General features: G+C 44.9%; 1 protein-coding gene and 1 non-coding gene across 7 annotated transcripts in view; one reads left to right on the top strand and one right to left on the bottom strand.

Annotated features, from left to right (window-relative positions):
* The window catches only part of STIM1 (stromal interaction molecule 1), a 196,241-nt gene that overhangs the window by 66,343 nt on the left and 113,204 nt on the right, over positions 1–16,694 (top strand). The gene's annotated exons all lie outside the window — the stretch shown is intronic.
* On the bottom strand, positions 3,796–3,925 carry LOC130829582 (small nucleolar RNA SNORA11). The gene has a single exon (XR_009047605.1). It is a non-coding gene; the product is annotated as a small nucleolar RNA SNORA11 (small nucleolar RNA).

Below are 16,694 nucleotides of genomic sequence, written 5' to 3'. Positions count from 1 at the left end.
GTTCCTATTAACATTTTCTGAATTGTTGTGGGTTTGTTTTTGTAGGTCTTTTCCTTCTCTTGTGTTTCCTACTTAGAAAAGTTCCTTAAGTAATTGTTGTAAGTCTGGTTTGGTGGTGCTGAATTCTCTTAACTTTTGCTTGTCTGTAAAGCTTTTGATTTCTCCATTGAATCTGAATAACATTCTTGCTGGGTAGAGTATTCTTGGCTGTAGGTTTTTCTCTTTCAGGTCTTTCAGTATATCCTGCTACTCCCTTCTGGCCTGCAGTGTTTCTGCAGAAAGATCAGCTGTTATCCTTATGGGCATTCCCTTATATGTTATTTGTTGCTTTTCTCTTGCTGCTTTTAATATTTTTTCTTGTGTTTAATTTTTGTTAGTTTGATTAATATGTGCCTCAGTGTATTTCTCCTTGGGTTTATTCTGTGTGGGATTCTCTGTGCTTCTTGGACTTGATTAATTACTTCCTTTCCCGTGTTGGGGAAGTTTTCCACTATAACCTCTTCAAATATTTTCTCAGACCCTTTCTTTGTTTCTTATTCTTCTGGGATGCCTATGATTTGAATGTTGGTGCACTTAATGTTGTCACCAAGGTCTCTGAGACTGTCTTCCATTCTTTTTATTCTTTTTTCTCTTTCCTGCTCTGTGGCAGTTATTTCCCCCATTCTATCTTCCAACTCACTTATTCGTTCTTCTGCCTCAGTTATTCTGCTGTTTATACCATCTAGGGTATTTTTAATTTCAGTTATTTTGTTGTCCATTACTGTTTGTTTGCTCTTTAGTTCTTCTGAGTCCTTATTAACTGTTTCTTGTATTTTCTGTATTTTGTTATCAAGATTTTGGATCATCTTTACTGATTACTCTGAATTCTTTTTCAGGCAATTTTCCTATTTCCTCTTCATTTATTTGGTCTTGTGTATTTTTACCTTGTTCCTTCATCTGTGACATATTTTTTTGTCCTCTCATTTTCCCCCCACTTTGGATGGCTGGGATTGTGTTCCTGTCCCACTGGGTGTTTGGCCTGAGGTTTCAAGCACTGGAGTTTGTAGGCTGTTGAGTATAGCTGGGTCTTGGTGTTGAGGTGAGAACCTCTGGGAGACTTCACTCTGATGAATATTCCCTGGGAACTGGGTTTCGCTGTTTGTCCAATGTTTTGAACTCAGAGCTCCCACTTCAGGAGCTCAGGCCTGACCCCGGGCTTGTGAATCAAGATCCCACAAGCCGTGTGGAGCAGAAAAATGAAAAAAATTTTAAAAAACAAAAAGGTAGGAGAATAGCAGAACAATAGCAAGATAAAAAATATGATAAGAATAGGAAACTAACAGATGTGTCAGAAAAAATTTAAAAAAAGTAGATGGAGCAACAACTAGAAGGCAGAACAACTGCAACAGCCAAAGTGAGAAGGTGGGAAGAAAAAAAAAAGCCAGAAAAGGCCTTGGCTGTGGGGGTGGGGCTTAGACAAGGGCTGGGGTGGGTGGGTTAGGCAATGGGCAGGGCCTATGCTTAGAAAAGGCCCTGGGAGTGGTGAGGAATGGGGCTTAGGCCCAATGAGGCAGAGGGGCCCAGGAATGTCTCTGGTCCTGGGGGCAAAGGACCAGGTCTGGGTATGCAGTAGGCTCCCCCGGCCCGAGTTGGTAGGAGAAATGCTAGGCACCTCCCCTAGTCCTCCAGTCTCGGAGGGTCCCTCCCCCTTGGGTTCTCTTCTTCCTCACCCCCTCTCTCTTATTCCCCTAGGACCCTCACAGCTGGAGGGAGCACTGGAAGGCAGGAGACCAGACTGTGACGCCCAACAGGCTTCCTAGGGCCAACTGGGCTAGGGTAAAGCCTGCGGCACTTCCCCAAATCTCCGAGTCTCGTAGAGTCCCTGTCTGCCTCTCTTCCTCTCCCCGGCCTCCCACTCTCCTAGGTCCCAAGCAGCTGGAGGGAGCCCTGGAGTGTGAAAGACCAGGTCCATGGGCCTAGCAGGCTTCCCAGGGCTAGTGGGCAGGGGAAATACCTTCCCTGCCTCCCTTGATCCTCCAGTTCCAGAAGGCTCCCTCCCTGCCCACCTCTCCTCTTCTCCCCTGCTTTCCTTCTATACCCCTAGGACCAGTGAGACCTAGAGGTGCCCACTGGGAGGCACCAGAGGCCTCCCAGTGCCAAGTGGGTAGGGAGATTTCCTGCAGCATCTCCCCGGATTCTCTGGTCCTGCAAGTTCCCCCCCCCCCCCCACTGTCTGCCTCTCTTCCTCTTCCCCCCTCCTCTGTCCCTCCCACACCTGTACAACCCACTCAGCCGGAGAGGGCCCCAGAGACCAAGGAACCAGACTCGGGAGCCCAGCAGGCCTGCCGGGCCCAAGTGGGTTGGGGAAAGGTCCTCCGCACCTCCCCTGGTCCTGTGATCCTGGAATGTCCCACCACCGGTCTGCCTCTCTTCCCCTTCCCCTGCCACGCTCCCATAACCCTGGGACCAACGCCCCCGGGACCAATGTGTCTGGGAGGGGACCCTGGAGAGTTGGAGACCAGGTCCTGGAGCCCAGCAGGCTTCCCAGGCCAGTGGGCAGCAGAAATGCCTTCTGCTCCTCCTCCATCCTCTGATCCCAGAGGGTCGCTGCCCCCTCCCGCCTCTCTTCTTCTCCCCGCACTGCTTCCCTCCTGTACTTCTAGGACCAATGGCTAGGAGGAGCCTCGGAAGGCGGAGGACCCCCACGGAAGAAATACCGGGGCAGCACCTCCTCTAGTCTTCTGACCTGGGAAAATCCCTTCCCACCCCCACTGTCTGCCTGTCTCCCTACCCCCTCCCCCTCCCCACCACACCCCCAGGATCCATGTGCCAGAGGAGGGCCTGGAAAGTGAGGGACCAGGCCCAGGAGCCCAGTTGGCGTCCCTGGCCAAGAGGGCAGGCGAAACGCCCCCTTGCCTCCCCGTCCCCCAATCTCAAAGCCCCCACCCCCAACAGTCCACCTCTCCACCTCCTCACCCTCCTCCCTCCCTCCCTCCCACACCCCCAGGACCCAGGCAGCCCAGAGGGGGCCTTGGAGGGTGGAGGACCCTGCTGGGGGGCCCAGCAGGCCCTCAAGCTGGGGAGCTCAGCAGGCCTCCTGGCCCCCTGGGCGGGAGAAACCCAGTTGCGATTTCCTGATCTCCCCAGCCCCCAAGGGTCCCTCCAAGCGGGAACCTCCCCCCTCACCCAGCCACCCCCCAGGGGCGCCGGTCCCATCCGGCTCCCCCTTCCCCTTCCCCTGACTTCCCCCAGGTCCTACCTGGTTGCTCTGGGGTTTCTCCCATCTTCTTGGGCCTCAGGTCCCCCTCCGGCCTCTGGCAAACGATCTATGTTTGGGGGAGACACAATCTCCGCGTTTTCCCACGGCGCCATCTTGACTCCGCCCCCCCAGGGTTCTCTTTAATGAAGTGAAGAGTGTTGCACATTCTTTGGGTTTGGACAAAAGCATGATGACATTTATCCATCATTATAATGTCATTCAAAGTATTTCACTGCTCACAAAAACTTCCGTACTCTGTGTATTCATCTCTCCTCTCCCCACAAACTCCTGGCAACCATTGATCTTTTTATTGTCTCCATAGTTTTGTCTTTTCCAGAATGGCGTATAGTTGGAATCCATTTTTCCTTTTCATTTTTTTTCCTTGAAAAGAGAGGTTCAAAGCCTTTATATCTATAACACCACTCGTGGCCCACCCATGTGTAGACCGGATGGGCTTTAGGCGGCAAACTCCCCCACTGAGTACTGTAGCTTTTCTTCCAATATTGAGCCCTGTCCCACTGGTCCTGCCCAGCAGCCACGTGGAGGTACAGGGGGACATGTGTCGAGTATTCGTTCACAGGAAGGCCACAAGTTTTGTGCCCCTTTTTGCAATGTACCCAGATTCCTGTTGGGTGTATTGTAAGCAGAGGAGCCATTTCTTCAGGCCCCCTGCTCTGAGCACACCCCATATAGGGGATATTTCTTTTCTGGTACATTTTTCTATTAGTGGCCCTTGAAAGGGCCACTATATTTTTTTGGTCCTTTTTGTATTTCAATATTTAGCAGAATATAGCAAATACATTTAACTGGCACATGTAGGAAAACTTACATTCTACTGTGTAGCAATCTCCCAAGCTCCATAGTTTGTAATTTTAATTTTTTTAATCTTAAGAATTATTTTATATATGTTGTTCAAATCACATTTGCTGACAAATGAATACAGTTTAAAAAATATTGCTCTTCATGTCCAGTTTAATCCCATTTTTCACTGCAGCAAGAAGGAAATCGTGTTTTACCAATGATATGTGTCTTTTATTTGTCACTATTAAGCAGGAAACCTGTAACGAGCCTTCTTATCTGAATTGAGTATCTTCAGACTTTAAACATCACAGAAAATTTATAGAGGTTTATCTTAGATTTAATTATTAGATGTATTTTTAATCATGATAGCTTTATTTCATCATTATTTAATACAAGGATTGGAAAACTACACTTGCTTATATGAATAAAGCCATATTTGTGTGTGTATTATCTGTGGCTACCTTTGCACTATAATGGCAGACTTATTTAGTTACAATAGGATAGAGGATGTATGGCCTGTGAGCCTGAAATATTTACTGTCTGGCCCTTTACAGAAAACGTTTGCTGACCCCTGATTTAGTGTAATATATCAAGGCACAGTATACACTAAGGATGCAGTTCATTGTTTTGTTTTGTTTTGTTTTTAATTTATTTATTTTATCTGTTTATTAGTTGTGTTGAGTCTTTGTTGCTGCACACGGGCTTTCTCTAGTTGTGGCAAGCGGAGGGCTGCTCTTCATTGTGGTGCACAGGCTCCTCATTGTGGTGGCTTCTCTTGTTGCAGAGCACGGGCTCTAGGCGTGTGAGCTTCAGTAGTTGCAGCACACAGGCTCAATAGCTGTGGCTCACAGGCTTACTTGCTCTGCAGTATATGGGATCTTCCTGGAACAGGGCTCGAACCCGTGTCCCCAGCATTGGGAGGCGGATTCTTAACCACTGCGGCACCTAGGAAGTCCCAAGTTCATTGTTAATAATAAATGTAAATCCATTTTTCCAGAAGTTTTTGAATAGTTTTGAATCTTTTTGGCCAACGTATTATTTGAACCAATTAGATTGTTTTTACCCTGCAATGTAGCTGATAGAGAGCTTATATTAGGAATAAAAAGGTCAGCTCTGTCATTTTCTTATTATTTATTTTTGTGTATAATTTTAATTATTACAATTAAATTATATTATCTTCAACCCATGGAGATTGTTTTTAATTTTTGTTTACTTATTTGCAAGAATCCTTTAAAACCCTTTATCTATGTGGTGGGGTTTGGTTTAGTTGTGAGAAAAATAGAAACCACAATTCGTAATTTTATTTAGTCAGACGTATTAATTACAGTATGTCATGGTATCCTGAAAGAACATGAGTGACTGTGGACAGACACTGTTGTTCTCCCTCAAACACTGTGGAACTCCTACTCTATTCTCAGGATACCTTATATGTAATAAATGATATGAAAACATTTGACAGACTCAGAGAGGGCATCATTGTCAGTCTGCACACTTAATACTGGTAAAGTGTATTTCTTATATTTTAAGATTATAAACAGGATAAAATAAGAGTTTTAACGTTTCTTTCTGTACTTTCTTTGGAAAGTCTTGTGAAACCCACTTTGGAGATGACTCTCTTAATATATATTGTTTGTGTACATTCTTTCTGAATGTAGGCATAATCCCTGAATGTAAATAAAAGGTTGTAGCATAATAAGAATTGAGCTCAAAGTCCAGCAAAGATTATCTTGGGTGAATAGTACTATCAGCAGCTACGGTTAGAGAATCTGGAGGCCAAACAAAGCCTCACTTAGATGCTCCATCTGTTCTTGTCCTGTGTACATAACCATCTCTCTTCCAATAAGATTTTGTACCTGCAGCTAATCAAAGCAAGAACAGATTCTTAGGATGGAGGTTACAGGACTGTGTCTTCCTGCCATTCTGTAACCCACCAGAAACACTGCCGTAAGCGAGACGCTACCTAACAGGCTTCATTAGGTGGGAATTCACTTTGGGGAGTTGACAAAAATATGGAGTCACACTATCTGGGTTCAAATTCTGGACTCCTTATTTTAATAATTGGCTGTGTATTCTTAGGCAAGTTTACTTTAAACTTTCTGTGTCACAGTTTCATCTTATGTTAAATGGGGAGCATGGTATCCAATTTATAAGGTTATTATGAAAAATTAGTTATACTGTATATAGTGCTCAGGATAGTATCTGGCATATATAAAGTGCTCAATGAATGTTTGTTAGTATTTCACTTTTTGAAGGTTCAGATTTTGTCAGGTCACTGAGAATATTTATCTCTTCAAGCAGAATCTCTTAACCAAGTTCATGAAGCTGATATATATAAAAACCTCAAGAATGCCTGTGTTGGTATGACCAGTGCATTTTTTGCCTTTGGCTGGCAACGTGGAACACCAAATCCTAATCACAAAGTTTATGGTGAACATGGAATCTGAATTAGGGGTATTAGTTAGATGAATCCAGTGTTTTTTGTATAATGTCAAAGTAGCTAAAATGCATATTTACTACCTTTTCCTGTATTTAAGAATTTCTCCATTTAAATTGCCAGACATTTACTTTCAGCCTCTTTTGCAGCTTGCCAAAGGTTCTTTTGGTCTGATCCGCTCACCACAGACTTTGACTCTGAAGAGCTGGAGATGCAGGGAAGCAGGGACTGCAGTGGTGGTGCGTGTAGCAAGATCAAGTTCCTGAAGCAGCAGTGGTTGTGGTATTGCAGTGGCTGGATCATAGTGGCTAGGGATCGTGGAGGTTGGCAGTGGAAGTAGAGATGTCCTGGCCATACTAGTCCTGCTGCCTGATTTTAGGTGTTGTTCTTGGCATCCATCCCTCGGTTTTCCACTTCTCCAGGTGGGTCTGAGCTGTTCTTAAAATAAGGTTTTTGTTTGTTTGTTTTGTTTTTTTCTGCTTAGACTATCCAGAATCAGTTTTAGTTGTTGAACTTACAAACTAAGTTGTTCTTGTGACTAAGGACTCTGGCTGATACTGATGTTACAGTAGCCTGATGCATTCATCTCACAGTAGGGATGGAAAGGTCATGGGAAAGTAACTGGAATGTTTGAACTTCATTGGCTCCCTCTCTTTTTGAGACTGTTAGGGTCACTGTATTCCCAGGGCCTAGAATTGTGCCTGGTATATAGTAGGTGTTCAGTAAACCTCTGTGGAATGAATGAGTGATGGGTTCATTCTGCCAGTGTACCAGTTGTATGTCTGCCAATATGTGTATCTGTGACTCTGCTTTTTCTCAGTTTCTGGAGCTGTCCAAAACTCCCTGGTGAAGTACAGATTTTTTCTTTAGCTGTGTTAATACATATGTAATCCTGTATAACAGTGACACTTTACTGGCTTGGGAACTGGTTCTTGTTTTGTCTTTTAAACTCATTTGGCTTATCTGTGCCCTGTGGACTTTTTAGTTTAGCCCTGGGATGTATGATTGTCTGTGATTTTGTGTGTGTGTGTGTAGAGGGGCACCTCACAGAGCCCCAAAGCGGTGACAAGGACTTAAAATCCCTTCCTGGTATCAGAGCTTTCCTGGCCTTCTGGAAGCCATCACTTCTTGAATCTTTCTCATGAGGCTTGTTGGTGGAATAAAGAAAAGGCTCTATACCCACAGATAGTTCTATACTTACACACAACACACAACACACACAACACATACATACACGTGGAGAGAACTGTATTTAAATCTAACAACATTATGACTTTACATAGTGAGTTTCCTACGGATGTCCTGCTTTTCCCCTGATGGTGGTGCTGAGATTGGGAAAGACAGAAGATACAAGCCCCTTATCTCCCCTATCTTTTCTTTTTCCTCTGTTCCAGGTCTTCCCTTTAAGAAACTGTATGGGAACTGGCAATTTGCACCCACATTCTGGTCATTTGCTTATATTCACTGAGCCCCTTCCTGGGTGCCATAGGATGATGGCCTTCTGAGGCTGGAGGTGCTGGGATTTGAGAGGCTGAGGTGGCTTGTTCCCAGTTCCTTATGTTCCTTGCCTCACTTCCTGGTGGAGTAGCTGAGGCTGGTGGCAGAGGGCAGTATACCAGAGATCCCTCTCTCTCTCTCTCTCTAGAACACAGTGTTTTAAACTTCGTGTTCTCATAAATCAGGGCTGGGACTTCGAGATGAAATTTTGTGAGCAGGATCATCTGGTAGGATCACCTGGCCTTTCCTTCTTGAGTTTCAGATGTAGAAACGAGCCTAGAGGGTAGTGACTTGTCCAAGGTGACGCAGTTGGTCAGGGCTAGAGTGAGTATCTAAATATATTTCCAAGGGCAAACTGAAATCCTATAAACGCTGAGCCCCATCTGAGGCCTCCTGTAACATAAAGCTGGTAGGGTTGGGCAGGATGAGGGATTTATTCTGCAGTTTCCTTCCCTGCATCTTGTGAAGAGTCAATACCTTACTTCCGGTTGCTCTAGTTTGCTACGGCTTCGTTGTTTAGAGTGGACCCCAGTCTGCAGTCTTTGGTCTGGAATACATCCCAGTCCTAAATTGCCTGTCTTGGGCCATGAGTTACCAAGTTTACACACAACAATCCTGTGCCTCTGTTGACACGTGACCAAGCTATTAATAGACCTGAAGTTCTGGGAGAGTCTCAGCTCTTCCCCCACCTCCCCACTCCCAACAGCCTGCCTGCTGGTGATTTCCTCAGTGCTCAGACAGCTAGACAGAGAATGGAAACAGGGCAATCTGCCCATCCCCTTTTAGGAGGTAAGGCAGGCCCAAGTCTGCATGAGAAACCTCTGGCCTCGTGGGTCTCTGTGCTGTATTAGGTCAAGTGAAAGTGCTTAGCATTTAGGAGGAAATAATAGCCCTGTGCCCTAGGTAGGATTTTTTTTTTAAATAAACCTATGTTGGACCCTCACTGTATGAAAGACACTGAATTAGGCCCTTTGAATGTGTTATCTCAACCTTCTCCACAACCTGAGATGGCTATTATTCTTATTTTATAGAGGAGATTACTAAAACTCAGAATGATTGACTAAGTAACCTACTGTTACACAGCTCAACAACACTTGGATCCAGGCCTTCTGATCTTGTTTTTCCTAAATGACAGCTTCCCTGTTTACAACTAACTAACTTCCTTCCTTCCTTCCTTTCTTTTCTTCCTTTATGTGGACCATTTTTAAAGTCTTTATTGAGTTTGTTACAATATTGCTTCTGTTTTATGTTTTGGGTTTTTGGCCTGGAGGCATGTGGGATCTCAGCTCCCTGACCAGGGATTGAACCTGCACCCCCTGTGTTAGAAGGTGAAGTCTTAACCACTGGACCACCAGGGAAGTCCCATGTTTACAACTTTCTTTAGTAAAATTGGGCTAGGGTAATTTGGACAAATTATCCTTGGGGGCACCTGTGTTATTGAAGGATCCCATATAGCTCAGAGAAATGGGAGTGAACCTGAAGGGAGAGGAAGAAGGCTATCAGCCTGTGGGCATCAAAGGGAACACAGTGGATGGCTGTGGTAGGATGGTACCCATCATAGGCCTGTGTGCCCTTAGGGAACTCAGGTCAGATAGTGGCTGTCCTGCAGGCTAATAAGCCATATTCCTTAGCATGGCATTCAAGGCACTCAGAGGTGGGGTTTCTGCTTCATAACTCGTACTGTACCTCTTCTTACTTCCTATCACACAAACTATTCTTTTTCTGTTGTTCATCAAATCTGCTGTCGTCTTCCACATATGGGCATATGTAGGCTCTATTAAGATTCGAATCAAAAAGTAACCATTGACAGCTTAGGGCTGAGCAGACAGTTTTGAATCCCCAGTGACTCCAGAGTCATTTTGGACTGGAGCTCTCTCATTCCTTCATTCATGTGTCCAATCATTCTAACATATGGGGCACTCCCTCTGTGCCACGTACTGTACTAGGCCCTGGGAATCAGTGTAATGAACTAAACAGATATGGTTCCTGCTCTCCTAAAGCTTACAGTGTAGCAAGGAAGGCAAAATGAAACAATCACAGTGAAGTCTGATGACTTATGAAGTGGAAATAAGGGATGTGATGACAGGGTACATACTGCAGGGGAACTTAATACTGTTTATGGTGTCAGGAGAAACCTCAATACTGCCTTAATAGATGACATTTAAGTTGAGACCTGAGAATTGAGAAACAATAGCTAAGTAAATGGGGTTAAGATAGATAAATTCTAGGCAGCAAGTAGAGTATATGCAGAGACCTAGAGGCCAGGTGATAGGAATAAGGCCACATCTATGTTGGTTAATTTATCAAGCAACCGATTACAGCTGGTGGGTTATGTTTTGCACTGTGCTAGGGTCTGGGGACATACAAAACAATCAGTCATGGTTCCTACCTGCCCTGTGTTCCTACCTGCCCTGGAGACACTCAGGAGCAGTGGCGTTACTCCTTGGTAAGCAGGGTGCTAAGGTCATCCTAGGTTTTGGACTCAATCTGTTGGGTCCCACGTGCATGACTTAACACCTTTAGAGACACTGCCTGCCCTTGAGTATTTGGCCTACTTGTCAAGCAGAGAGGGTGTGGACCTTGGCTGGAAACTTGTAGCATTTGCTTTCACCCCTGGCTTCACACTCGCCAGATCCTCGGTTGATGGGGTTCATCTACAGACTTGAGGCTGATGGAGGTCAAGAAATTGGCTTTCACCCCAGCAGGAACATAGAAGAGGCTTTCTGGCTAAGATGGAGTTGCCATGGCTGTCAGAGCTCTGTGTCCCTGGTGCCTTGTATTTGTTAGTTGGATTGATTGTGTGGTCTCAGACCCATTCACTGCCTTGAATACACCTATGGTGGTATTTTAGCTCTGTTTTCTGGCACTGCTTATAGACAGACATCTCAGTGGCCGGCTGCCTTGCCTTTGCATTGCCTAACTCCAGGGAGCACTGTTCACGTAGACTGTGTTGTGAATGGGGCCACCCCTCCCTAGTTGTGCAACAGTGCATCATTGTGGCTCTGGTTAAAGGGAAGGGAAGTTATTTAAACACTGACTATGTGCCTCAGGCTAGTGGTTTATATTCTTTACTTCATTTAATAATTTCAATAATGTTCTGAGGTAAATACTATTATTATTCTTATTTACAGATGAGAAGACTGAAGGCTCGATGAAGCTAGTGAGTGGTGCCTTGGGATTAGAGCTCGGGTCTGACTGAAGTTCATGCTTCTCTCCCACTCTCAGCTGTTTCCCAGTGTGGTCACAGACTTCAGGTCTTGTGTGTCATCTTGTTTCCATGACTTCCTTGGCCTTGTCTATTTTGACATATCTGCCTGGCTGCCGTGCCAGTAACCTAAGGATTCTCAGCATGGCTGAGGCCCAGAAATGTGTCCTGCTTGGGATATACTCTAGAGTCTTTTTGTTTGTTTTTTTTCCATCTAAACTTTATTTTTGTGTTTAGCAGGAGGCAACAAATATAACTGTAGCTAAAGTCCTTTTAAAGGGTAAATCAGCTCTGCATTTGTTGGGCTGCCTTTCTTACTCCAGCTCCCACGGTGTTCTCAGTAGGACAGAAGCTGGGGCTGGCTCACTGGAGATGAGTTAGGGTGACAAAAGCTTTGGATCTGGGCTTGGGTGATGGGATGAGATTCCCTCAGCCTTTCTAAGTTGCATGGCTGCTGGGGTTGGTTGGATCTTTGCAAATTAGTACTTAATGTCCCTTTTCCAGGGACCTGTGGTTCTCGTTTCTCCCTTTTAGGAGAGGACCTGCCTTTTCAGCTGGGGATTCTGGAGCTACTGACCTTAGAGTGGGGAGGGTTTTTCCTTCCTGCAGTTGTCGGGGTGTGTTTTGTGTAGGAGAGGGCTGTGTCAGGCAGAGTCTGGGGGAAAGCAGAAGGGGAGGTGGAGAGTGTATTCACTGCCTCACCTGCTTTTCAGTACTCTTTCTTCTCTTCCTTCCTCTTGGCAGCTTTGCAGTCCCATTTGAGAAGTATGATCTCAATAACGGAAGGCCTCTGCACTCACCTAGCTTGTACGCCGGCTCCCCTAGACTGCTTACAGGTCCTGAAGCATGACAGGCTATTTCTTATCTCAGGTCTTTGTACATTCTGTTCACCCTGTCTTTTCCATCCCTAGAGAAGAGGGAAGATGTCCTTTCTGTCTTCTCTGCCCCATGGATACCTCCTCATCCTTTCAAGACTCAGTTTAGATGTTACCTTTTCAGTGACACTGCCTTTGATCCCTTCTCTCTGTGGAGGTAGGCACACCCACTTTTGTGCCTCCAAGGCACTCTGTACAGGCCTCTGTTGTACCGTGTTTACTCACTTAACTTCCCTGTCCACATCTTGAGCCTCTTAAAAGCAAGAGACCGAGTCGGTTTCATCTCTCTTTAGCAGGCACAGAGTCTAAGGGAGACTAGAGTATCAAGAAACTTGAACTGAACTACACTGATGCTTGAACTAGATAGTTGTACAACTATCTTGTGTACCTCCATAAACTAAAAAAGGATTCTCTTGCATAATTCACTGTACTGTGATATTTTCTAGGTCCCAGAGTCCTTCAAACATGCAGTGCAGTAGCTGACTTCCAGAGAGGACAATGCTGTGCTCTATAGATGTTATCTTTGCCTGCTTTGCCCTTCACCTCACAGTACTCCTCTGGGCCCCTGGGCCTGATCCAGGGAATGAATAGGGAGGAAATGCCTGAAATGAGCCTCTCTTGGCACCCTGAATCCTTAATTTTCAGGTTTGGTTCTGTGGGGTAGTGCAAGGTGAGAAAATGGAAATGAGCCCATTCCCTGTAAAAGGAGCTGACTGGGTCGCCTCTGGATTGTGACTGCCATCACTGTCTGTGGCAGCCTTAGCCATGAGGCACTCCCCTCCTTCTGGGTCTAAGGCAGTCAGTTCTTCTAAATGAGCTCACTTGGCTCACCCTGAGATTTCTCACAGGACTGAGAGCCTGAAACAAGTCCTGTTACACTTGTTTTTCTACCATCGTCAGGTCACAGACTGTGAGATTGTTTATTCTTATCCCTTCAATTTATAGGGAAGGAAACTGAAGTTTACAGTGGCATGGGACTAGCTCATGGTCATGTGACTAGTAAGTGTCAGCTGAGGCTAGACACCAGCCTTCCAGCTCCCTGCAGAGTGTTCTCTTTACTGTGCCTCATTGCCTCTGATATCGGTTTCCTCGTTCTATTTGTAATTCCTGTAGGTTGTGAACTTGGTGAGGGTGAGGGAGCCAGGAAACTTGATATCTTTTCCTTCCGTCACTCCCTCCTCCTGCATAGACTGGGCAGAGAAGATGTTCCGGGAAGACTTGGTAAAGGACTGAACAGAAACCTAAGTTGGCCCAGGAAGACCTCATGAGCTAAGCCAGAGGAAGACTAAAGAAAACAGATCCCTCCCAGTTTCACTGGAATATCTTCGGTTTTGATGATGCTTCTTGTGGTTTGGCTTTCCTAGTGTTAAACGCAACCTTGGCTGGAGCGTGGAGGAGGTGTGGTTTGTAGCACTGGTGCTTAATCTGGTGAAAGCCAGATCCGTAATGAAACTTTGGGGAAAATACCACATCTTGGCCAACTGAGGAGGCCCCTCCCTTGCCCTCCAGCAGCAATCACAGAATGCAGAGACTGGGCGCAGCGTGGCTAACTGCATTACAAATAGACAACATTGCTTGAGTGCTTACTGTGATTTCTGGAACTATTTTAGGTATTTCAAAATTCTTTTAATCCTTACAATCCTCCACGAGTAGTTACTATAATTTTTTTAACCTTACAAATCGATTTTATTGAGATGTAATTTACATATAGTAAAATGCACTCATTTTAAGTGTTCAGTTTGAGTTTTGACAAATACATATACCTCTGTATTCTCTCCCCTGCAATATCTCCTCTGCAATCAAGGTGTGGAACATTTCCATCAATGGGTATTATTATCTTCATTCTACAGGGAGAAAACTGAGGTACAGAGGAGTTAAGTGATTTGTTCAAGGTCTCATGGCTAATATGTGGTAGAACCAGGATTTGAAGCCAGGCTGTCTGACTCCAGAGCCCATGTTCTTAACTACTGTGCTATTCTGCCTTCCATCTCTTCTTTTATGGTCTAGCCATTGCCTGTCTTGCCCTGGTGGACAAGTGCATTAAAGAGTAAAATGACATAGATGTAAAGTCTAAGCACTAAAGGGGTCTCTAGGAGCAAGAGGCCCAGAGGTAGGCAGTGGGGAGGGTTGAAACAGCTGTCAGTACCCCTAGAATCACAGGACCAAGGGAAGCACAACTACTTGCCTTATGCCCAGCCTTTGCCTCTCTAGGACTGTGAAGAATGGGACGGACTAAGAGGCCTGATAACAGGGTATAATGTAGTGTCTGAAAAAGGGACTGGCTCCCAGGCTCACAGGACAAGATGTAGAAATATAGATAAGACACAACAGTCTCGTATGCTCTGAGACTGCTCTTGGTGGTAGGCTGCAGCCAGTTCTGGGCTAGGCACTGTAAGGGAAACATGGACAGGCCAGAGCATATGTAAAGGAGGCAAGATGGAAAGGGGCCTTGAAATCCAGTGCTTTGGAGAGGGGTTGAAGGAGCCAGGTTTGGAAGCCCTGAAGAGAAAATGTAATCATTGCCTTCCTATCCTTGAAAGGCTGTTCTTTGGAAGGGAAAATCAGCTTGTTTTTCTGTGTGGCTTCAGAAGGCATAATTAGAGCCCTATGGGTGGGCCAGGGTAGCATATTTTGGAAAAATTAAAGCGCAGTGGATATGAAATGGCTCATCAGCTTGTCATTTGCTTGAAGTACAAATAAGGTCAGATGTCCTTCCAATATTAAGATTAATCTCTTGAATGACTATGAAATTATCAGGAAATTTAGTTTGTTTCTCCTGGGGTTTTTCCTCCTCTCTCTTTCTCTTTCTAAAGTATTCAAGAACTCTAAGGAGTCAGGATTAGTTCCAAATAGAGGACTAGAGAATCTTACTGGTCTGGTTGCAGGCCCCATGTTTTAGCTTCAGTTGTTGATAACACAGCGTGGCTTTTAAAAATGAACTTCTCACGGTATGTTGTTTTCTTATTTAGTGTAGCTGTGAGGATGTGGTCCTGCATAAGTGATGGTGGTTCTTTGAGAGAGGGTGACAGTGCTCCTTGAGTGTCACACTTGGCCTAGGCTCCGCTGTGCTTGACCTCTCCAAGTCATGTCTATATATGTTCATCCACTGGAGAAGGGAACCCCTTCAATCTCTGGTTGGCTGGGTCTAGAAGTGTTTGCATAGCCAGCCTTCTTCCATGATCATTTTGGTTATGGTATTGAGCTTGGAGCACCCATTCAGACTTTCTTTTTCCTCAACGTGCGTGCTTCCTATAGGCTGTCACTGTCCCTTCCTGTCTTTAACTTGACTTAAACTCTCAGTTAGTCTGAGAAATTCTAATAGTATTGAACCTCAAAAGAAAGGTGGTCAAGGTTTCAGTCTTTGGTCCTGGGAGGGCTTTGGACCCTGTGCATATTTCTATTCGTCTTCCCCAGTTTTACATACCAAGAGGGTATTGGGAATAGTCTTTGCCAAGAGAGAAGATCATGTTATATCTTTTCCACAGGGGTAAAGTGTACCCGCTTGCTTTATTATTTATTTATTTATTTAAGAACTTTTATTGAGATACAATGGACATACAATAAACTGCATATATTTAAAGTGTACAATTTGATATTTTTTTTCTTATTAGTAATGTATAGATGGCAATCCCAATCTCCCAATTCATCCCCCCCCATCCCCCATTTGGTGTCCATCTGATTGCTTTATATTTAATATAGTTAAAGGGGGGTAAAAGAAAAAGTCAAGAACAATGGTCTGTTCTAAGATGATCTGATGTTTCTAAGACAGAGACAGGCTGACAACTTTTAAAATGCCAGTTTTTCTCTAGCTAAAGTAGTTTGAATTGTTGTTTAATCTGGTCCCCCGCTAATGAAGAAGGAAGATTTTTTCAAACTACTGTAAATCCCTATCATTGGAGTGGGCCATGCAGAGCTAGGAGTGCTTTGACATTACAACTGTTAAACAGGGACTAGCTGTCTAGGGCCACTGTGAGGAAATGCTGGATTTCTCAATAAGACCACCATGAGTGGACTGGACCATGTCATCTGAACCCAGATCTTGAAACCCTTTCCTCCATGGAGGGACTCTTACTAAATATCTGTACTGCCACCATACTAGGTTCTGGAAGGTGCTGCTTTCCTTTTATGTTTGAGTCCAAGCAGGGTACAGGAGCTTTTTTTTTTCTATCACGCAACTGAATCCTACACAGAATGTTTAGACAAGAATTTCCTAAAGAGTCAGGTATGGGCAATAGGGCAGTAAATACAGTTATTGAAACTAGATAATCTGGCTTGTAAAATGCTGTTTGTTATCCGCGGCTCTCAGAAGATAGGCAGTGGCATCACGGTTGTCTGGTGATGAGCTGGAAGAAAGATGAGAAATGGTTGTGGGTTAGGATGAGTTTCATCCAAAAGACCCTTCTAGCTCTGAGATCCTATGAGTCTTCTAGGCCTTTCCATCCTGAAAATTCTAGAACTGTCTTTGTGCAGTGATTCCTGGAAATCATACAGGCCCAACAGGGAGTCAGGAAGGTGGGTGACTGTGACGCAGTTGAGGTTACTGCTGATCTCACTTCCGCATTTCTCCCCACTGCTGCTCCTCCCCTTAGGCCAGAAAAATACAGATATAAAGTAGAGCCTCTTACGTTATGTATGCTTTACCAC

The sequence above is a fragment of the Hippopotamus amphibius genome, chromosome 9, assembly GCF_030028045.1.
Source record: "Hippopotamus amphibius kiboko isolate mHipAmp2 chromosome 9, mHipAmp2.hap2, whole genome shotgun sequence".
NCBI lineage: Eukaryota > Metazoa > Chordata > Mammalia > Artiodactyla > Hippopotamidae > Hippopotamus > Hippopotamus amphibius.
Note: the sequence above shows the minus strand (reverse complement) of the source record. Positions and strands in the feature narration are given on the sequence as shown.